Below are 22,796 nucleotides of genomic sequence, written 5' to 3'. Positions count from 1 at the left end.
TGTATTTGGAGCAGGTACAGATGCAAGAGAATTTACTTTCTATGCCCGATACACCTCACTGTCAAGACCAGCATCGACACCGCAGTCATCTTCCTGCACTTGAACATCTGGGCATTGTTTCATTAGGTACTTTTATATGGTGACTCCGAATTCGTTATTGTGTTTTGATCCTTATTCCAAATAAAGCGTACACTTGCTGATAACAGGACCTGCATTTCCCCCAACGCTTAGCCCAGCACCCTTATTCATGGCAATTGACTGACAGCCTCATCTAGCAGCAGCTTCTGTGTCCTAGTTGTGTTTCTTGTTTCATAGTATGGGTTGGACCCTCTTAGTGAATACACTCATGGTGCATGCCCGCTGAGAATGGGTCATTTCTTCATGCCATGCTGTAAAGTACCTTAGAAATGCAGTGTCAAAGGCACCTTCTCCCATCCCAACTCTTATTGGGATAGGAAGTATTGGAATAGAAAAGATTTGGAATAAAGGAGTTTGGTCTTCCCACTCTACCATGATATCGCCTTACAGCCTTACCTAGATGGAACCTTAGTGACCTATACAAGTGTCCTCTCATAGATTGTGTCCCCAGCACCTAACACAGGGCCTGGTACAAGGCTGGTGGCTAATGACTCTGCTGTTGCTACTGAAGTGATTAATCATTCAAGCCATTTTGCAGGGAATTTTCTTCCTCTTTATGCCTCCACTAATGTTTATAAATTCTGTGTCACTAAACACACACACGTGCGCACACCAGGCACTTGTCAGACCAAATTCTTTAAATCAGCACCTCTCAACCATGGCAGCTCAGTAGACTCATTGGGGTTTAAATCTTTTAAAAAGTACGGATAGCTGTGTAGGGGCCTGGGCAGTAGGTAAGGTTGTCAGATAAGACACAGGATACCCAGTTAAATTTAAATTTTAGATAAACAATCAATGTCAAATCCATTTTCCTTGCTTTTTTTCCATCAAGAGGAGATACTCCTCTGGTGTTTACTTACGTACAAACTAAATATCAGAAGAAGTGAGAACTTTGGTTTCTATCGTAGGCGTCCAGAACAGATTTTTTGTTAAGTTTCTCTGAATTCTTTTCATGAAGATGAATTTATTTATTTCTAAAAAACTTTTAACAGTTTTAATAAACTATGATTGACGTACAATAAGCTGCACCTGCTTTTTCCGTTTAAAAAAAAAATGACAAGTTTAGACGTAAACCTACATCTCAGAAACAATTTCACAAATCAAGATGGTGAACCTGTCCATCGGCCCCAGAAGATTCCTCCTGCCCCTTTTGTAGCCTCACCTTCTTACCCATCCCTGCTTCCTCATCCCCAAACAATCAATGATGCTTTTGTTTACTAAAAATTAGTTTCATTTTCTGAAATATTTTGCAAATGGAATCATAGGTTGCGTACTCTTTATCTGGCTTCTCTTGCTCAGCATGGTAATGTTGACATTCAGCCACGTAGTTGTGTGTCATCAGTGGTGTGCTGGGCTGTATTTCTTTTTAATGTTCACTCACCTGTTGATAGGTATTTAGGTTGTTCCCAGTATTTGGTTATTACCAGTACGGCTACTGTGAACACTTGTGTCCCAGTCTTTACATGGACATGTTTTCATTTTGGCGGTGGAGTTGGGGGTAAAAATATGGGAGTGGAATGACTGAGGCATATGGTTAGCATATGTTGAACTTTTAAAGATACTGCCAAGCCCTTTTCCAAAATGGTTGTGCCATTGTGTATTCCCACCAGCAGGGTATGAGAGTGCCAGTTACTCACATCCTCTCTAACACTTGGTGTGATCAGTCATGTCATTTGTTACATTCTAATGGGTATAAGCCGGTATCTCATTGTGGGTTTACTTTGCATTTCCCTGATGACTAATGATGTCAGCCATCTTCCCATGGGCGTGTTTGCTATCCATACACTTTATTTGGTGAATTTTCTGTTCAAATGTCTTGCCTAATTTTTCAGTGGGCTGATTGATTTTTAGACTTCTTTATAGGTTCTGAAGTCACATATATATTAAACATTTAATTGGCACACATTTTCTCTAAGATTGTGTCCTGTCTTCTACATTGTGAAAAAGATTACATAGAATTGGTGTTAATTATTCTTTAAATATTTGGTAGAATTTACTAGATACACCATTTAGGCATGGAGATTTCTTACTTGGGAGGATTTTAATTATGAATTCAATTGATTTAATAGTTCTCAGGGTAACTAGAGAAGGCCCACACACAGCAACGAAGACCCAACACAGCCCAAAATTAATTAATTAATTTTTAAAAATGAGTAAAATTTTAGATTGTCAAAAAAAAATAGTTCTCAGGGTATTAATACTGCCTAGTTCATCTTGGTTGGATTTCAGTAATTTGTAGTTTTTAAGGAATCGATCAAATTTATCTATAAAGAGTTGTTCGTAACATTCCCTTACTACACCTTTAATGTCTACAGCGTCTGTGACAATATTCTCTATTCTGATAATTTTGTCTTCTGTCTTTTTTTTCTTCTTTACTAGTCTTGCTAGAGTTTTATCAATTTTATTTATTCAAAGAACTAGCTTTTGATTTTGATCATTATTTTATGTTCAAATACTTCCACTGATTTCATCTCTTATATTTATTATTTCTTTCCTTCTGCTTGCTCTAGGTTTATTTAGTTCTTTTTTTCTCCAGTCTTACAGTAGAACTTTAGCAATGTGAAATCTTTCTTCTTTTTGAATATAAGCATTTAATATGAATTTCCCTCTACTTGTCGAAATATCATCATTGAGCTGATGATGAGTTTCCCACATTCTTACAGCAGCCACTGGCCTGGAATCCAGGGAGCTGATGATGAGTTTCCCACATTCTTACAGCAGCCACTGGCCTGGAATCCAGGGAGCTATAAACCCAGAAGTTGGTATTGGTGCAAGTAAAAACAGCTCCAGGAGAAGCCCTCTACTCCAGGCTCAAGGGGCAGGACATGAAACTAGTAAAGATCCAAGCATGTGGAAAGGCACTGTTTTTATCCCCTCCAATCTCTCATGCCTCATCTCAAGCAGACCTGTGGCAGAAGGCTCATAGGCAGCTAATTCTCTGAGGGAGGGGAACTTTCTTCCCCAGTCAGAAGAGCTCCCAGGAGGGTGGGATGAACCCCTATTGATCTCCTCTCTTTCCTGTCAACCTGCAGCTCAGCCCCAGATGCAGGCACAGTCAAAGGGATGCACCATGGAGGGGATAATAAAGCCCCAGACTTCAGGCTGGAAGACAGGAAAGGGGAGACTCAAGGAGCAAGAAAGTGCTAGTGAGACTGGGAAGGAGGGGGAGCCCTGGAAGGTGACACAATAAAGCCTTTAAGAACCCAAGGCTCACCTCCAAGCTATGTGTGTGAGGGTCACAGATGTATTTCACTTTTTTTTCCCATTCAATTTATTTTTTATAGACTATATTTAGAGCACTTTCAGGTTCACAGCAAAGTTGACTGGAAGATAAAGAGATTTCCCCTATGCCCCCTGCCCCCCCACATGCACAACCTCCCCCATTATCAACATCCCCGAGCAAAGTGGTACATTTGTCACAATAGATGAACCTGCATTGACACATCATTGTCACCCAAAGTCCATGGTCTACATGGTTCACTCTTGGTGTTGTACGTTCGTACCTTCATTTTTCAAAGATATTTTTACAAGTTAATTGAGTAATTCGAGTATGATGCATCTTGGAGAAGTTTTCTTCATATTTCCTGTGCTTGGGGTTCAGCAAGCTCCTTGGATCTATGAGTTTCTTGTATCTGTGAGTATGCAGCTTTCATTAAATTTGGAAAAATTTTGTCCATATTTTCATGGAGAATTTTTTCTTTCTCACCTACGATTGCCTCTCATTTAGAATCTACAATTACCTGTGTAGTAGGTACTTGAAGTTGTCCCACAGGTCACTGATGTTCGTCTCTGTTCAGGCTTCTTTCTCTGTGTTTCATTTTGGATAGTTTCTATTGCTGTGTCTTCAGGTTCATTAATCTTTCCTTCTGCAGTGTCTAACCTACACTTAATCCAATCCAATGTATCTTTTGCTTCAGTTGCTATAGTTTTCATCTTCAGAAGTTCAACCTGGATCTTTTAAAAATCCTTCATGCTTTTAACATATTTCTTCTTCATTTTAGTATATATTAGTCTACTAATTCCATTATCTGCCGTTTCCAGGTCAGCGTTGACTGGTTCATTTTTCTCTTTATAATAAATCATATTGTTCCCCTTCTTTGCATCTTCGTCATTTTTGGTTACATACCAGATATTATGTTAGTTTTTCAGGTGGTACATATTTTTGTATTTCTATAAATATTCTTGAATTTTGACTAAGAAACAAGTAAGTCACTTGGAGAAGTTTGTTGTTTTGAGTTTTTCCTGGCACGCTTCGTTAGTTAGAACCAAACCAGTATCTAGTCTGAGCCTAATTACGTTATCCTACTGATGCAGGACAATTGAGTTCTCTTTCCAGCGCCCCATGAATTGTGGAATTTTTCACTCTGGCTGATGGGAATAGCCCAACTTTCTTCCTGTCTTTGCCGTGAGGATGGTTCCCTCTCCTCCACTTGGGTGGTTCTTTCCTGGGACATTGGTGGTTTATCCACATGTATGTGGTGATCAGTATTCTTCTTGAGACTCAAGGGGGCTCTGAGGATCTCTGGACTCTTCTCTCGGTGCAGCTCTCTCTTCTGAGATTGTCTGCTCTGTGAACTCAGGCTGCCTTGGCATCCCTCATGTCCCAGCACCATCTCCTCCACTCGGGGAGGGCCTCAGGCTTCACCTGGGATTCCTCTTTGAACCACAACCTGGAGCCTCCCCCCATGAAGTAAGCTGGGGGACTCTCAGGGCCTGACTCATCTGTCTTCCTGTCTCTCAAGGATCACTGACCTTCATTGTCTGGCGTCCAGTGCCCTGAGCATCACTGCCTCACATACGTTGTCCAGTTTTAAATTGTTTGAGGATGGCAAGTAAAACTAGTCCCTATTCCTCCATCTTGACTGAAAGCAGAAATTTATAAATTTATTTTTTATATCGGATTCCTACTGGATGGGCCTTTTACCTATTAAATTGTTCCTGGGCTAGGTTGTGAGCACCTATAGTCTATTCTTACCACAGAGAACTTCCTGAGACGAATGCTATTGTTTGAAGGCTTGTGTTTTTTAGGTAGTTTTTGATACTCTGGATAATAGTAGACTTTTCTCCTTTGATCTTCCAATTATGTATACCAACTTTTCCTAAACAGACTTGTATCTCTGTAGAAAAATTAACATAGAGCAGCTGGTATTTTATAAAATGATGATTCTAGACAAGAGTTTGGATAGGAAGTGGAGGTGAATACTATATTTGCTTGAATGTGCCTGGGATTCTAATTAAGCTAAAATTAAGCATGTTACAAATTGTCCAGGAAGCTGATGACTTTTTTCTTATTCTTAGAGAATTCATGGGTTGGAAGTTTCTATGACCAAAATGGCTAGAATTGCATATTTATGTGCACGGCCCTGAATAGACTTAGGAACATTCTACCCGACACCCTGTGCCAAAAAATAAAATGATTTTGACTCAAGAAAAAAGTTCCACCTGCTTTGCCCACAGTAGAATTTTGAGAGTTAGCAGGAAATTTCCCATTCTCTCATTGATGATCTACCAGTGCTTTAACCTGGGGAAACCCTGAGACATAAAAAGATCTTAAGGTATTTCAAAAATTAGTAAGTAACAAGGGTAGATACCTTTCACTTACATTTCTCATACGTTATCTCAGAAATCTTTACAGCCATTACCTGAAAATATTGCTATAAGCATTTATCAGATCAAGAGTAAGACTCAGGGCTTCCCTGGTGGCGCAGTGGTTGGGGGTCCGCCTGCCGATGCGGGGGACACGGGTTCGTGCCCCGGTCCGGGAAGATCCCACATGCCGCGGAGCGGCTGGGCCCGTGAGCCATGGCCGCTGAGCCTGCGCGTCCGGAGCCTGTGCTCCGCAACGGGAGAGGCCGCAACAGTGAGAGGCCCGCGTACCGCAAAAAAAAAAAAAGAGTAAAACTCAAAAAGTTAAGACTTAAGCAAATGCCTCTGGCCTTTACTGTGTACTATTGCCGTTCCATTTCAGTGGTCTGGGAATATATAAACATACATATGTAGCATATATAGTATAATATATAGAATACTAACAATAATTGATCTGTTTCAAAGAAACAAACAAAAAACCTAATCAAGACAGGCCTTGAGCTGCAGATACATCATTCACTGACGTATTTAAAATTAAGAAGCGTAGCAATCACACGTGAAACCTGACAAAGTGCAGTGTTACATGATGCCTGTACTTCATCTCCCCCTGAAGGTTATTTTATTTCTTGCCTTAAATCTTACCCAGGACTCCTCTAAAGACCTACAAGCTTGAATGCTAAAACACATCTCTAAAACAGTTTTCCATTAGAGTTAATATTGAGTCCCTACAAATGACCTGAGGCCCTGCTAAGTGTTAAGGGTAGAAAGATGCGTGAGTCTTGCCCAGATCTGATGTTCTTCCCAGGTAAGTTGGGGGAAGAGACGCAGGAGATGGTACTGCGGTGCTGTCAGAGCCTATAAGTAAAGCCCGTTATCCCACCAGAAGGAATTCCAGTAGGACTCTTGAGCGATGATGAGAAACAAGCTCACTGCCAGAGGTGACGGAGGAAATCCCAGACTTAGAGTGAGACCTGAGGATATGATGTGAGCAAAGGGAAGGAGGGAAGAAGCATCAGAGGGCGTCTGGGGAAGACATTCTCATTGCAGTAGCCTAAGTACATTAGGGAAAACGACAGCTGAGAGGAAGGCAAGAACTGTGTATTTTAGGTACAAACTTGGAATTTATCCTGTAGCTCATAGGCACTAAATGTTTAAAACCATGTGATACTGTGGTTTCATTCCCCTTCAAGCTAGATCAGGGGTTGGCAAACGATGGCCCACGGGCCACATCCAGTTGGCAGCCTGTTTATTAAAGTGTTATTGGCACCCGGTACCCCATTTGTTTACGTGCTACCTTTGGCTCCTTTCACATTACAAAGGCAAGATTGAGCCTAAAATATTTCCTGTCTGACTCTTTACAGAAAAAGTTAGCTGGTCCCTCCCCGAGCTAGACTTCTCCAGCACACTTTCTTCACCTGACACTGGACCAGATCATTGTTTTGGGGCAAGATAATTGTTTGTCATGGTGGGCTGGCCTGTACGTTGTAGGATATTTAGCAGCATCCCTGGACCCTATACACCAGATTCCAGGAGCTCTCCCCTCCCCGCTCATGACATAAAAACATGTCTCCAGCCATTGCCACATGTGCCCTGGAGGGCAAAACCACTTCGGGTTAAGAACTGTCTCTATGGATAAGCATCAAGGTCCTACTGTAGAGCACAGAGAGCTATATTCAATATCCTGGGATAAACCATAAGAGTATGGAAAGAATATGAAAAAGGACGTATATATGTGTATAACTGGGTCACTGTGCTGTACTGCGGAAATGAACACAACCGTGTAAATCAACCACACTTCGATAAATTTTTTTTAAAAAAGAACTGCTTCTAGTAGCTAGGTTTTAGTGAACATGACCTTAGCCAAAGTTGAAACAGTAGGAATTTGAGGGAACTGAAAAGACAGATGTGGGGAAAAAAACATATTTTGGATGTGGAAATAGCACCACTTAGTGATTATAAACGCGAGGCTTCAAGCAAATGAGCGTCAGGGATGACGTCTGTAGGTCTGGCTTGGGTGCTCGGTCCGGTGCCTTGGGTCACAGTTAGGTGTCCTCACTGAGGTAATCACAGAGGGACAAGCAGGTATCAGAGGGAAGAAATGAGTTTGGCTTTGGACACAGTAGGTTCAGGTACCTTGATGTGCTAAGGTAAAGAAAGCTAATAACCTGTTGAATATGAGAAAATTCTGGCAGAAGAGGTATATTGGAATGTCACTAGATTGTGGTCAGGGTTGAAGAAAACCAGAGGGTGCAACGTCAGCAAAGCCATGAGAATATGAAGCCTGTGGGAACTGCGACCAAAGGAATTTCTGCAGCAGAGAGAACCAGACAAGGAGCACAGGTTGTCTGCTGTATCTCTGTGTGAGAGAGAGGTGCACAGAGGGTGCCGGGCAGAGGAAAGAGTGTGTACGTTGAGTTGTGGCTGAGAGTCCAGGACTTTTGAAAGATAGAATGAGAAGAGGCCAGACAAGAAGAGAGGGAAGGTCAGGAGCTCCATGGCCTCCGAGGAACACTGTAAGGAGAGGTAGCACTTAATGTGGCCTGAAACCTTCCCAAGACGAGTGTAGGTGAGCAAGACACTTTGCTTAAACGTTGTATAAGGGCAGGTTCCTTATAAATTAACTCCTAGCGTGTACAGACATCGCACTTGGCAGGTGGCAATTGTGACGGCGGGAGAGGGTTTTCACGGGCACCAGCGTCACACCGGGTACTGGCAACAGTTTTTTTTTTTTTTTTTGCGGTACGCGGGCCTCTCACCGTTGTGGCCTCTCCCGTTGCGGAGCACAGGCTCCGGACGCGCAGGCCCAGCGGCCATGGCTCACGGGCCCAGCCGCTCCGCGGCATGTGGGATCCTCCCGGACCGGGGCACGAACCCGCGTCCCCTGCATCGGCAGGCGGACTCCCAACCACTGCGCCACCAGGGAAGCCCCTGGCAACAGTTTTGAAAGAGGTGAAGTGTCTGGGGATGCAACTGAAGTCGGAGCTTGCATCTTTCTCCTTTCGTAACATAGATCTAGGGTCACGTGTGCACTACACAGCTTTCTAGAGCAACACATGTATTATGTATTACATATCAACACGGGTTTAAAGTTAATCCATTTTGTCATTTTCACTGAAATTGATCCACTCAACAGTCCTGTTTTTAGATGGCTTGGGGATAGTTTAAAAATGGTTTTAAATAAATCAGCCATGGGCTTCTTTTAATACCACCCAGTCAGAAGGTGTAGAAGAAGACACATCTGAAGAACAACAGGGACTTGAAAAGTGTTTTAAACGATCCAATGAATAAGAGAAAAAGTGTGCTGCTAGGTAGCACTTGTGCAGGGCACAGTGGCCTGGAGAAGAAAAGATCTTTGCTGATTTCTCCTCATGACCACATCTGCTCCCCCAGCTTGGGTCCGGTGCTGCTGAAGTAACCAGCACCTCTTTGCTGCTATGAAGTGAGTCCGTGCAAAGGTGGACAGTGAATTCCACCTCGGAGATGGTGACCAGGTGCCAGCTAGACAAAAATGGCCAATTCCCCTTAATATATGTTACAAATACAAATAAGAAATAAGTGACTATGAAATTGTGCTTTCACTTGATGTCTAACATGCGATGTGATGGTACAATCATTGGTTTTTATATATTTACATAAGGGGATGGTCACCAGCAAAACAATATCCCTGAGTTATTATTAAAATAATATTAAATATTATTTAAGTGCATTTACTTTATACATGCATATACTTATATATAAATATTATAGATTTAATTATCTTACTATATAAAATAATATTTAAATAACCATTAAAATTTTATTTTCTCCCACCTCCTCTCATTGCTTTTCTTCCTATCCTTCCTTTAGTCACTCAGCCAGCAGTAGCTTGTGGAATGTCTTCAACATAATAAATACTGTGCAGTACTTTAGGGATAAACATATGGAATGCATAGAATATTCTCCTTTGCCTCGGAAGCTAGGGAGCTCGAGGATGACAAAGGGAGTGATGCGATAGAAGAGGATGCATGCAGTGTCTAGTCCAGGCAGGTAGGTTTCCAGGGAGAGGGTTCACAAAGTCTCCTGGAGTAGATGTCATTGACCCCAGGCTTGAAGACCACCTAGGATTAACCAGAAAAGAAATCAATGAACAGTTGTCCACACAAGCAGGTGCAGAAGCGCAAGAATAAGGATGAATTGTGAGTTCAGTAAAATTCAACGTGGCAGGAGTGCGTGATCCTGACGGCCGGGAGATGTTTAACTAGGGAAACACAAAGCCTGTAAAAAAAACTAGGGCCGCATGCTGAAGGTGGGGAGTCCCCGAAAAATGCTGAGAAAAACGGTGTGAGGACTTGGAAAGATGGGCAAAGCAGGCGCAGTTAGGAGACTTTCGATTCCAGGAATTGAGACATAAGTAGCTGAGGCTTTACGGCGAGAACTTAATTGAGAGGAAGAGGACAGAAACTTTAGAGATGTTTAGGATGTGAAATGATCAATACACGTTGATGGACCTGTCTTTAGAGACGTCCAGGTTTCCAGGTGAGGAGGTGGAAAGACGGTAGATCCCACAGAGGAGTATTAGGAGGGAGTGTGGAACTTGGGGTGTGCATGGGAGATCCACACTGGCTGTCCAGGAGGCAAGGGGGCGCATTGGTGTGAAGTTCAGGAAAGTGATTACTGTGTCTCACATATACACAATTTTAACATCAGTTCATGAGGGATCCTTACAGCCTTGCGGGTTTTGAGACGGGTCAGGGAGAAATTCCAGGAGGGGCAAGAAGCACGTGCTGAAAAGCACATGTATTAATGAGAAGGATGGAGGGGATGAAGTGTATAAAGGAGGATGAGAAGTTGTGGGACAGCTTAGGGGCAGCCTCGAAGAATGGCAAGGAGACTATTTCAAGGAGGAAGGAGCCAGTGGTTTCATATGCCACAGAAAGGCCAAGTTATATGAAAACAGAAAGGGTCGCGGGAGAAAAAAGCCCTGAAATGCAGCCATTGGATTTGACAGTAGAGAATTTGTTAGCTATCTTGACATATGAGGTTTCGATAAAATGATGGGCACAAAAGTGGAAAGCGGATTGCAGAGGTTGGAGAGTATATTGGGATGAAGAAGAGAATCGGATTTGATTATTGTTCCAATGCTAACCCACCCCTTGCTAACTCTCAGTTACCACATCACATTGTGGTAAAACACAACTTTCAAAAGGGGAAAGTCATGACTGTCATACAAGTGTGCTGTGAACACCTCTCCAAGACTTTATTCAGTTCCTTAGGTAAAGAGGAGGCTAATAAGGTGCTACAACCAGATCTGATTTACAAGTGAAGAGTTTATTTACAGAGATTATATTCTCTAGGGGCAAAATTTATTTACCCCGCCATGACGAACGTCCTTTGTGTTGCTTTGGACAGAAACTTTCTGCACGTCATCAGTTTCTGTAGTTTAAGTTCTCTCACAGCAGAGCTGCAAAACAGCCGAGTTTAAAGCAATCAAAGATGATACCTCTAGAGAATTCGGTAATCCCCAAGGGTCCACTTGGCAATGCCCAGAATTCTTCTGAGAGGACATGCAAAGGCAAGACCATATCTTGTTCACCATCTTTCCCAGTATCCAGCAAAGTGTCGTACACACGTTAATCTTAATGGTAATTATCAAGAGAAGTGATAGAAAAGCGAGAGATGATTAGAACCAGAGCTTTTAAGTGTGTGCAGTGCCAAAGGTGTATATATGTTACTGGACATGAAGAGACAGAGCATTTTGCATATTATTAATTCCTCTAGGGTTCTAGTCAATACTAACTTTAATCATGCCTTCTCTGAATGAGAACTTTCATTAGAGGCATCAGTACCTAATGGTGAGTGATATACTTAAATTTCCAAGATATCTCAAATAGCACGCATCTTACATCATTTGGACTTACCCAGCCAATATTTTCAAATAGTAATAATAAGTAATCAATATTTAATATGACAATTATGTGCACATTTTATTTCCCCTCAAAATATGGGTGTACTGGGTTCTAATTCAAAAATGTTAGTTACCCTTCACTATTTGTTATATCATTCAAGAGTGACATTACCTGTTTTAAAGTGTCTCATTAAAAGAGAAGAAAGAATAGATGTTAAATTTTTCCTTTTGATCCTATGTTCTTAAAAACGTTCATTCCTTGCATTTCTTGGCCGAAGATGACAACTCAGTTAACTGACATTAGAATTTACTGCTGCTCATTTTCCATGACTCACCACAATACAGATGTCAATTTTGTCTTTTTTTTTCAGTTTCCCTTTTTCTTTTTTTAATTTTCATATAATTTTTAAAGTTTACTTTCCATTTGCAGCTATTACAAAATATTGGCAATATTCCCTGTGCTGTACAATACATCCTTGAGCCTATCTTATACCCAATAGTTTGTACCTCCCCTTTCCCCATGCCTGCATTGCCCCTTCCCCCCCCCCACTGGTAAGGGTTTGTTCTCTCTATCTGTGAATTTGCTTCCTTTTTGTTATATTCAGTAGTTTGTTGCATTTTTTAGATTCCACATGTAAGTGATATCATATGGTACTTGTCTTCCTCCATCTAACATTGAAAGCACAGTGCTTTCCAAATCCATCCGTGTTACTGCAACTGGCAAAATTTCATTCTTTCTTGTGACTTAGTAATATTCCATTGTGTGTATGTACCACATCTTCTTTCTCCATGCATCTATCGGTGGACACTAGGGTTGTTTCCATGTCTTTGCAATTGTAAATAGTGCTTGTCTGAACATTGGGGTGCATGTATCTTTTCAAATTAATGGTTTTGTGTTTTTTGGATATATATACCCAGGAGTGGAACTGCTGGGTCATATGGTAGTTCTGTTTTTAGTTTTCTGAGAAACTTCCATACTGTTTTCCATAGCGGCTGCACCAATTTACATTCCCACCAACAGTGCACAAGGGTTCCCTTTCCTCTGCATCCTCACCAACGTCTGTTATTTGTAGACTTTTTGCTGCTAGCGATTCTGACAGATGTGAGGTGATACCTCGTTGTGGTTCTGATTTGCATTTCCCTGTTGATTAGCAATGTTGAGCATCTTTTCACGTGCCTGTTGCCCATCTGCATTTCCTCTTTGGAAAAATGGAAGTATCGGATGACGGTATTTTAAATTAATGCTTTTTGTGTGGTATTCACATACAATGGAAGATATTATTCAGCCTTAAAAATGAAGGAAGTTCTGCCTTTTGTGCGAACGTGGATGAACCTGGAGGACATGATGCTAAGTGAAATAAGCCAGACACAAAAAGACAAATACTGTATGATCTCACTTATATGTGGCTCTAAAACAGTCAAAATCATAGCAACAGGGAGTGGAAGGGTGGTTTCCAGGGGGTGGGGGGCAGGCGAAGACAAGGAGGTGAGGGTCAAAGAGTACAAAGTTTCAGTTCTGCAAGATGAGTAAGTCCTAGAGGTCCACTGTGTGGACCTAACTATAGACACAGCATTGTGTCTATAGTTATCAGTACTGTATTGTTAGCTTAAGAATTTGCTAAGAGGGTAAATCTTATGTAAGTGTCCTTATCACAGATAAATAAGTAAATAACTAAAAGTGAAGAAGGCGGAAGGAAACTTCTGGAGGTGATAGTTATGTTTATGGCATTGACAGTGGTGATGGTTTCACAGAGGTACAGTTATTTCCAAACTCATCCACTTGAATGCTTAAATATGGACACACCTCCATAAAGCACTTTTTAAAATAATGAATACTTTCCAAAATTAACAAACATGATTGGGTTCAGATACTGAACCCCAACTCTTCATTCAGCTCTTGTCACACATCTTCAGAAGTAGACATTCAAAAGAAAATTTCATCACTGTGCAAATCGGGAGATCTAGTTTCAGTGCCAGGCTGTTCCCTCAGAGCTCATAATAATTTCATTCTTCTTCATGATCTGCTAACCAATTATAATAACAGTGATATTCAGAATAGCAGGTTCCTATGGTTGTAAGTAACTCAATTCGATATCTGAAATCGACATAAATGTATTGAAGTCATAAAATAACTGGCATTAGCCACCAGTCTTCATAAAATTTTTTAGCCATTTACCTGGAGAAGAAGTGTCTTCTGTGTTTAGTAGGGAGAGAAAACACTGGAACAACAAATTTTTCCAACAAATAAATCAACCTGCCTTGGTTTCCTGTTCCTACTCAAAGATAGGAGGTCAGACTAACCTCAGTGGGTATTTGGTTAGGGAGCAAATTGCTTTAGGAACAGGATAATGTTACTGAAACCACGAAGCTTAGAGAGGGCTCTCATTTAGGCTTAAACAATAAATGAACAGCTGTTCTTTTCAGTTTAAGGAAACAAGCTGTTCTGGTACCTGAAGCATACGGGCTATGGCTCAGCCAGTAAATTCTGCAAAGTGTGGAGGGGGAAGGATGGAGCACGTCAGCTTCAACGTCCTCACCGACTGCGCTAAGCATCCTTTTGGGCATGCGTAACGGGATCTGAAAACAGCAGCATTGGTTCCTTCTCCTGCAACCCTTAGCTCAGCTCCATCGCAGACTCAGTCCCCCGAGAGGGCCCAGCCTTGAAATGTCCCCACAGTAGATGGCCCTGCAGTGCCGTACATGCAGGGATGGGATTCCTGTGTGGAAAACTATCCTCTGGCCCGATTAGAAGCAAGTACAACCCTGGCCAAGAAACAGGTTACCTGCTGCAAAGGCTGCTCAGGAAATGGAACTCTGTGTATATTTCACACCAGGACACTTTTAATTGAGTGTTTCACTTCCATACATTTACTGAATAATTCGAACGTTCTTCCGTTGTACAATTAAAATGAAATGGTGGGACGGGCTTGAAGTAAGAGAACTTGAGAGCGTTGTCACGTAAATTCTAGGCAGATGCTCTGAATCCATTTTTTATCTGCAGAGTGGTACTGGCTAATCCCAGAAGCCAAGGTAGAATTTCGCATTCTTTTTTATTATTCAACTCCCATATTGTCTGGGATGAGAGCCTCCGGCTTAATTACGTGAAGTGCCTGAATGAATGCCACACAGTTAAGGCCGCATCCCCGGACAGTCTGCTTGGCCGCGGGCTCCGGAGTGAGGTGCTTCCGGGGAAGGGACCATATGGCGTGAGTGGATTCGTTTTGGTTGTGTGGTCCTCGGCACCCACCGCCTTCACCGTGCCGGCAGCTCCCAGGCTGCAGCCGGTTGGCATGTTAGCGGTCATAGCCGAGGGAAACAGCACACCTTCGGTAGAGCTCACACAAAATCATCCCGGGGGTTTTCAGATGAAGGCTAAAAGGGCTTCTCCAGAGCCTCTCAGCTGGCCCAGGAAGTAGGGTCCAGGATTCCCCTCACTCTTTTTTCGTTTGTTTTTGTTTTTGCGGTACGCGGGCCTCTCACTGCTGTGGCCTCTCCCGTGGCGGAGCACAGGCTCCGGACGCGCAGGCTCAGCAGCCATGGCTCACGGGCCCAGCCGCTCCGCGGCACGTGGGATCCTCCCGGACCGGGGCACGAACCCGTGTCCCCTGCATCGGCAGGCGGACTCTCAACCACTGCGCCACCAGGGAAGCCCCCCCTCACTCTTCTGTATTATCTCCTTTCTCTTGCATCTGCATCTCCACCAGCAGTGATGTAAAAGCCAGGCACTGAGTTTGAATTTTGGATGCTGTGTTTTAGAGTCGTAACAGATAAACGCCTAATAAATGTGGCTGTGATGACAGTAAAAGCATAATAATGGCATCAAAATAACAGTAACAAAAGCAACACACACACACACACACACACACACCCAGCATAATGAGGGAGGAGGAGAAGGAGACAGCCATAGGAGGCTTGGAATTCAAGGCAGTAGCATGGGGTCCTGCTCTTTACATTTCCTGTTTTATTAATAGTCCTCATTTATACATTAATCTGTATGACGGTTACCTTCATCCTTTCAGGCTCAAAAACAAAAGGGGCAAGTATCTGTGTTTGTCCCATCTCTCGTACACATTTAGTAGCAGCCATATTAGACTCAGAATTCTATGCCCTAGACTAAGAACCTAGCTTTGCTGTAACTTTTTGCAGTTATCATGTAATCTCTGTAAATGTTGTTCTGCGGTTGCTGTGAGAATTCAGTGATGATACGGACTGATCCATCCTCATACCTGGAATCTTTAGGCACTGGATAACTCTTCCCTGGTGTTTCTCCCTTCCTTCCATCTCTCTCTCCCCACTTTGCTTCTCCGCTGACCCATTCTGAACTCCAGAGAATTGCATGTAAAAGTTAGGGATGACCCTCGCCAAGCTAGTCACCCAGCCTCAGACAGAACTGTCGTGTGGGCGTGCAGCTCTGGGGTGACATCAATGGGGCAGCTCTTCCACCACTACCGCCCGCCTTTCCCCCACCCCCCACTGCCGGCACCTCTTCCCAAGGACTCTGCTCCTAGGGGGCTCTTGAACCAGGAAACCCATGGGAATGTGAAGAGCCACAGTGCCTTTGAATGGTGTAACCATTTTCTAAAGATGACAGCAGCCGAGTTACCATCATATGGAAAGAGAAGAGAACTGAGTCTTGCAGTGGCGTGAGCAGTAGGTCTGGAATTGTCAGAGTAACGATGGAAAGACTTTTCCCCTTAATAGAGTCACATGTAGATCCTGAGGGGCTTAATGGTAGTCCCAACAGATGCAAAAGGAAACTCAAGACCAAATTCCAGTTCTGAACACTCCAGGAGACCCCAAGGCCATGGCAAAAGACAGCGAACGTCCCCTTCCAGGTCTTCCTGTAAATATACAGGAAAAGGGGGTGCCTACCGAGGAGGGGATGTAGGTGAACCCACTGGAAACTGTGTCAGGCTGACGAGGGCACAGCAGGTGCAGAGAAATGTTGGTGGGGGGCAGAAGTGGCTTGATAGGCTCGATGCAGAGGACCTGTGGGAAGCTGAGGGAAGACGGGCAGGTGCCTGTGATGAAGACTCCACGTGGTCCTCTGAGCAGCTCAGGCTTTGGTCTGCCGCGGAGGAGATGGGCGTGGCGGGTGGAGCAGAGCCCGCCCATCACAGGACCGTCAGCTCCGGGGGCTGACACCCAGACCAACCGACAGCCCTAGCTGGGATTTCTAAACCTTAAGACTCACGGAAGAAGACAAAGAATGGGTAACACTTAACACAATGGAATTTTGTGTGAGCTAGAGGATTTTGGACTTTTGGCTTTCGCATCCTTTTCTTTAAAAGGAAAGGAAAGTGATCCTCTTTAGTTGAAAAGCACTTGTGCAAATCCTCTCTCTCTGTGTCTCATTTCTCCTTCCTGTCCTCCCCCCAGCCTCCACGTTGAAATAGATTCTATTTCTCTCTCAAGCCCACTTGTACTCCTGCTTCTTCATACTTCTCACCATCTTCATGACGTATGTCAGTCCCGTTGCTAGGCAGCTGTTATGCTCAACCCACCACTCAGCATCCTGAATGCTGGAAATTGGCCCCAAATAGCTAGAAAATCGCCCTTCTGCACCTGCACCGTGTTTACCGTGAGAGCAGGAATACGAACAGTACAATGACAATCCAGGCAAGTTTGTGGAAGGGGTAAAATGCATCCCCGTTTAACCATAGCCAGACGGCTACGTTCGTGCTGCACGCCAGGTAGACAAACCACCCAGGGCCCTGTGGGAAGATTTCAAGGGAATGGTTAGACAAGAAACTGTGTCCTCATCCTATCAGAACTAAACCTTAATGAGCGAGATAACCTGGAGGAAAACAGAAATACACAAAAATTAGCATGGATAGAATGTAGGACTCGTAGATTTCTACAAGTGTTGCCCATGCTGTCTGAACATTCTTCCTTGCCGCTGAAAAGCAAAACACCCCAAAACTTTGCTCGATTCTGTTTCATGCTCAAGCTGATGACCTTTTCTTTATTTATGCCATGAACCACGAGAGCCCGGTCCTCGGGCTTCTCCACCATCTGCTAATGTCTTGATGCCGTAGGATTCTGGTTTCTTCTGGACGTTGCCTCAAGTCCTCAATCACAAATCCAGCAGCCCCTTGTCAGTGCTGACATGCTCGCACCTCTCCACGAGGGTTAGTGCTGTGGACCCCATCTTACACCCTGTCTTCCCCGGGCTGCTCTGAAATCACACAGTCCCAGCCCCACCTGCCCCTCCCCCCCTCCTGCACCTGCCTTCACCTGCTGTCCCTCTCCACGTTTCCTCCGACGGAGAGTTGCCTCCATGCTCCATCTTCCTCTTTCTGTGGATTATCCAGGCCTGTCTCAGGTAGAAGGAGGTTAACGGGAATCCTCAAGCATTCTTTTGTTGTTATCAAATAAGTAATTAAAATATGTCCCTAATAAGAGAAATGTCATCAGGTCTTGGTTTTCTTATTTCGATTTCTTATTTCTTGGTGTTCTTGTTTAAGTGGTTTCGGGATTGAAACTGTCACGACATAATTTTCTTTGAGAATGAAGAGATGAAGTCCATATTCAGCAAACAGAAACAATTTCAGAGAAATTACATCTAAGTTTTTTTTTTTTAAGCACTAGCTTAATACATATCCCTTGCATCTTTCTAAGGCAATGATTCTACAATTTCATGATAGTCAGCTAAGAGTCACTACAATGTTTAACCAGACGTCTACGGTCACTGCATAAGCCCTTTTTTTTTTTGTCTCTGGGACCATGAGGGATAGAATGTCAAGGTTCTCCTTGAAACTAGAAGGAACAACCACTTTTGAAAAGAGGAATATTTATTTCATCACTTTCCTTAGGTTCTATTGTACTTTACGTTTCTTAATTGTTAGCTTTTTCTCTGCTACTTCAACTGCAATCTACCCATCTTAGAATACAGAGACCCCAAAATGAAAAGGACCAGTAATGTGGTTCTTTCACTTATAATTTTGTAAAGTGTGGTCGTGTCTGTTATTCTTCTATTGTCATCATATTCGTGATTCTGTGAGTGCATTGAGGAGAGGTTTCATGAATCCTTGATGTAGAAAGAGCACTTAATGACGAGTGTGTGTGTTATAGAATTTTTCAGTAACCATGATGGAACTTGCTGGGAAACCCCACACTTATATACTGGCAACTTAGGGTGTAGACTGGCAGGAAGGGGAGGATAAAAGTCGTCAGAGACACGTTCCCAAGAGAAGTGAGGCAAATGGAGCGTCTAACACAGTTATAGGTTTCAACTGTGTTACCCCGAGTAACAGAGAACCCTGAGTATTCAGAACCGTAATGGAAAGAGGACCAGTTTCCCACATGGTGAGTACTGTCCTGTTCGGTCAGACAGAAGGTCGTGACAGAGAAGAGACTGACCCCAGCTGAGGAATTGACAACCAGGGAGGCACTAGGTCTGGTTCGGGGGTGTTGGTGACATTGATCTATACCTCCTTTGGGAGTTTCACCTCCACTCCCCGTTTCTGGTTCTCCTGAGTTGCACTGACCGTTTCCTTCGGTTTACGCAGCATTGGCCCAGGGAAATAGCTACTCTTCCCAGACTACTCCATCTCAGTAAATGTCAACGTCATCCGCAGTCTCCTAGGTCAAGAAATGACGTCATACTCTCTTCCCTTCACATCCACATCAGTGCACTGGGAAATCCTATTGGATCTGCCTCAAATATGGACAGAGTTCAACCAATTCCTACCATTCCTGTTGCTTCCAGCCTGGGCTGTGGGAAGAGCGTACAGAGGGTCTCCCCAGCCCCCCACTCGTTCCCTCTCTGCCTGCTCTCAGCCTCACAGCTGTGACGATTCTTTAAAGGTCAAGTGATGTGACTCGTCTGCTCAAAGCCTTGCTCCCCGGGACGCTCAGAGTCAAAGCCAAAGTCCTTGGCATCACCGGTGGGGTCTTCGTCCTCACCCTGTGTGGATACCTCTGTGGGTCCATCTCCTCCATCTTTCCTCCCTCTTTTCTGCTCCAGCCATGCCTGCTTCCTTGATTCCCTAAGCAGGTACCGTCCCACTCCAGGCTTTCAGACCCCATGCCCTCAATTTGGATCCCTGTTCCCCAGAGAGAGCCATGCCTCCTTCCTCACCAGCAGGTATCTGCTCACCCTGAAACCTTCCCTGCTCTATTTTTCTCCATCTCTCTTGTCATATCTGACATCCGTCCTCATTTACATTTCTATTATCTCTCTCTCTCCATCATGGGATGTAAGGGGTATAAGGATCTGTTTTGTTTCCTGCTGCATTCCCAGTATCTATTTTGTGCTCAGTCAATATTGGTTGATTGATTGAATGAGCCCGAGTGAATGAGCCACACGACCCAGATTCTGGACGTGGAACTAGGTGCCAGTCATGCCCCTCACGCCAAGCCAGGATGAGACGAGAGTGAGTCAGCTGGGAGAGTTAGCACTGACTTCTCAGAGTCGGCTGGTTTATCTGGGATGCAGGGCAGGTGTCAGCCTGAGGATAGGGAATCTACAGTGGACGGAGGTGACCACCTCTTGGGCAACAGAGGCCAGGAGGGTGTGGGGAACGAGAGCAAAGAAGTCCCTTCTCCAGTCACACCAGCTCTCTCAGGACCATGTGCAGCTCCAGGCTCGGGCTGGTTATTTCCATTTGGTCTGAAATTGAAGTTTCTATGAGATCATGCTTCAGTGCAGTGATGGGCCCGTGACACCACCCAGAGATGACACTCACATTCCAAAAGACAAGATGTTTTTAATTACACTAAAATAGAGTACCTCACCCTGTCTAAGATGACGTTTTTGTCTTTTCGGTTGAAATGTCAGAATTATACCATTTTAGGTGTCAAAAGAACAATATAAAATGAGAAAAAAAGGCACCAAGTGTTAAGGTTTTTTGTTCTGACTTGTTAATACTGTATTCAGATACTTGAATTATGTCAATTCACTTCTTGGTGATAATTAGCAAAGCTCCAGAATGAGACAATTATAAAAGAGCGAGAAGATAATTTGAGTGATTTCATTGCATTGTGTGACTCTGGGTAAGTGGTGGAAACGCGCTGATTTTCCTGAGTGTTTGAATGAGTCTGTGTGTCATTATGAGTTTAGTTTACGGCTAAAGAAAAGCTCAGTCACCTGAAGGTCAGAGAACCAAGAGCCCTTATCTCTGCATGTCCCGTAGGGTCATGGTTACTGTGCGTTTGGGACTTTGATGCTCAAGCTCGTCTCTTTCACTCTGGAACTATCTGGGGCCGGGGCTGCTTCCTTCCCGCCTCAGCCGGAGCGATGGTGGTGGAGACATTGCCTCCGGAGTCAGGCTGCCCCAGGTTCAATCCCAGTCCCTCCCACCATCTGTGTCAGGTCCCTAGGGCTGCCCTCACAAAGCACCACAAACCGGGGTGCTGCGAACAACGCAGATGTACTTCTCACAGTTCTGGAGGCCACAAGTCCAAAATCAGGGCATCGCCTGGGCCCTGACCCCCTGAGACTCTGGGCGGACTCCTTCCTTGCCTCTCTGGGCTTCGGGTGGTGGCCCCGCAGTCCTTACAGCTGCGTCACCTCCCTCCCCACCTCCATCGTCACATGGCGTGCTCCCTGTGTCTCTGTGTTTACGTGATATTTTCTCTTCTTATAAGGACACCAGTCCTGTGGGATTAAGGCCCACCCTACAGACCTCCTCTTAACTGCATTACATCTTCGAAGACCCTATTCCCAAGTCAGGTCACGCTTCTTTTGGGGAGACACAATTCAACATCATCTGTGTGAACTTGGGCAAGTGACTTAATTTCTGTGACCGTCAACTTCTCACCGTCAAAAGGAGATTATCATCCATGCCCCCTGCATCTTGGAGGAGTGTGCGAAGCGACTCATGAAAAGTCCCCTGCATTCATTCGGTGCTCGAGAAGTGTCATTCCCCATCCTCCACTCTCCCAGCCCAATTTCTTCATTTATGCATACTTTCTACGCGCATAGGCAGTCGAGCAGACACCATGGGATGTGCAGAGATGACCCCGAGCCCTGGGGAAGCTCGCACACTTTGAGGACAGATAAAAATGAATGATTACAACAGAACATAGAATTTGGGTCGCACACATGTGCGGTACTGAGAGAGGGGAAGATTACCTGCTCAGTGCTTTGCCAAGGGCCTCACAGCAAGTTTGCTGCAAAGCTGGAACCTGAATCTTGGTTTAGATCCCCAATCCAGTTTCTCTCCTATTCACATACATTGCACAGTTATGTCAGTTATCACCTCTGGACCACTTAAGCATTATAACACATAATCCCTGTTTGCCCACTGTTGCTCCGATGTCATGTACCAGCATATTTTGGGGATGCCCATCACCTTCAGGTGGTCCCTCCACTGCCCCCGTACACTCTCCTCCCGGTTCCCGGCCTTCCGCACACTGCAGAGTAGAAAATCATATTCTTGCCTCTTATCAAAAAAAAAAAAAAATCACTGAATACTTCCATCATCTATAGATCATTTGAGACCATTCAGTGTGATCAAAATGGTGAGCAAGATTCTTCAGAGCCGTGCCTCCAGCACTACAATTCCTGTTCAGTCTCTGTTGCTTGCTATTTTTACCCCCTCCAGTACCCTGAGTTGATACATGAGCGAAAATCTATGTGTGAGAAGGGAGGGTGTTGCTGATGCAGCCGTATTTATTTTGTCTGACTCACGGCTAGCAATATCATGACAATTCTCAATCCAGGACAAATAATACGGTAAGTTTTCGGTGACAATATGCTGAAAGGATTTTAGAGGGGAAATGAAAGTCTGCTGCTGAAAAAGTCACACAGGTGTATTTTCTCAGGATTCATGTTATACCCCAGACCCACAGTTCCTGCTGCGCTTCCCCCTCCAACCTCGCTGCTCTACCTCACTTGCAGAGATAAAGAAGTGCGGTGGCCGCCAGTGGGACACGTCCAGCCCTCTCAGTGCTCGGCTGGGTGGGGGTGGTGAACCGGGTGTGTAGGCGACACACCGCCTTCCTTAGATGTCCTCAGGAAACAGAGGACTCATTTGAGAAGATGCCAGATTTGCTGCAACAAACTTTGGATGAAAAGCTGAGATATTTTACAGAAACTAACAGAAAACTTAGGTGTTTTAATTATCACCTTTGAGTTCCCAGGGCAGCCCAACGTGAGGATCATAAACACACCAGATGCAGTTAGATTTTTTTCTCATTTCTCCTCTCTCCTTCCCCCTCTTCCTCCCCCTCCCCCTTCCTC

General features: G+C 44.1%; 1 protein-coding gene across 1 annotated transcript in view; it reads left to right on the top strand.

Annotated features, from left to right (window-relative positions):
- MYO16 (myosin XVI) overlaps positions 1 to 22,796 on the top strand; it is a 337,132-nt gene that overhangs the window by 288,685 nt on the left and 25,651 nt on the right. The window lies entirely within an intron of this gene.

The sequence above is a fragment of the Neophocaena asiaeorientalis genome, unplaced genomic scaffold (assembly GCF_003031525.2).
Source record: "Neophocaena asiaeorientalis asiaeorientalis breed wild unplaced genomic scaffold, Neophocaena_asiaeorientalis_V1.1 scaffold684, whole genome shotgun sequence".
NCBI classification, from domain to species: domain Eukaryota; kingdom Metazoa; phylum Chordata; class Mammalia; order Artiodactyla; family Phocoenidae; genus Neophocaena; species Neophocaena asiaeorientalis.
The sequence above is the reverse complement of the archived record's forward strand: the minus strand, read 5'-3'. Positions and strand labels throughout refer to the sequence as shown.